Genomic DNA, 1120 nt, shown 5'->3' with positions numbered 1-1120 from the left:
TTGTACATTGCTTTGGCCGCTCCCTCTCAACTACGGAGACGAGTTTAACGCGGTTTCCACCCCTCCCTCTCAACCGCACCAGTGCACGCTTGCCGCGCCACAACGCCGACGCTGGACCCGTGAATCGTGAGCACCCAGCTATGACTTACCGCACTCGTGCAAAATAATAAAACACGGTAAATATATTACTTACACGTGCGTTTTGTTTTGCAAGCGGCGCGAAAAAAATTAAAAAGGGAATGCAACACGAGGACTTCCCAGGAGGTCACCCATCCTAGTACTACTCTTGCCCAAGCACGCTTAACTTCGGAGTTCTGATGGGATCCGGTGCTTTAGTGCTGGTATGATCGCATCCGACATGTTACCCCGGTCTTCGTCCCTTATCCTTGCCCCTCCCAGCTCCACTACAAAGACGATTGTACATTGCTTTGGCCGCTCCCTCTCAACTACGGAGACGAGTTTAACGCGGTTTCCACCCCTCCCTCTCAACCGCACTAGTGCACGCTTGCCGCGCCACAACGCCGACGCTGGACCCGTGAATCGTGAGCACCCAGCTATGACTTACCGCACTCGTGCAAAATAATAAAACACGGTAAATATATTACTTACACGTGCGTTTTGTTTTGCAAGCGGCGCGAAAAAAAATTAAAAAAGGAATGCAACACGAGGACTTCCCAAGAGGTCACCCATCCTAGTACTACTCTCGCCCAAGCACGCTTAACTTCGGAGTTCTGATGGGATCCGGTGCTTTAGTGCTGGTATGATCGCATCCGACATGTTACCCCGGTCTTCGTCCCTTATCCTTGCCCCTCCCAGCTCCACTATAAAGACGATTGTACATTGCTTTGGCCGCTCCCTCTCAACTACGGAGACGAGTTTAACGCGGTTTCCACCCCTCCCTCTCAACCGCACCAGTGCACGCTTGCCGCGCCACAACGCCGACGCTGGACCCGTGAATCGTGAGCACCCAGCTATGACTTACCGCACTCGTGCAAAATAATAAAACACGGTAAATATATTACTTACACGTGCGTTTTGTTTTGCAAGCGGCGCGAAAAAAATTAAAAAGGGAATGCAACACGAGGACTTCCCAGGAGGTCACCCATCCTAGTACTACTCT

At 51.3% G+C, this 1120-nt stretch overlaps 2 non-coding genes across 2 annotated transcripts; both read right to left on the bottom strand.

Moving 5' to 3' along the window:
- Positions 1–236: 236 nt before the first annotated feature.
- On the bottom strand, positions 237–355 carry LOC119344004. The gene has a single exon (XR_005166394.1). It is a non-coding gene; the product is annotated as a 5S ribosomal RNA (ribosomal RNA).
- A 298-nt stretch (positions 356–653) lies between these two features.
- Positions 654–772, bottom strand: LOC119344003. Its single transcript, XR_005166393.1, has one exon. It is a non-coding gene; the product is annotated as a 5S ribosomal RNA (ribosomal RNA).
- Between the last annotated feature and the right edge of the window lie 348 nt (positions 773–1120).

This window comes from Triticum dicoccoides, unplaced genomic scaffold (genome assembly GCF_002162155.2).
Source record: "Triticum dicoccoides isolate Atlit2015 ecotype Zavitan unplaced genomic scaffold, WEW_v2.0 scaffold150207, whole genome shotgun sequence".
Taxonomy (NCBI): Eukaryota; Viridiplantae; Streptophyta; class Magnoliopsida; order Poales; family Poaceae; genus Triticum; species Triticum dicoccoides.
This window is presented reverse-complemented; position numbering and strand designations above follow the sequence as displayed.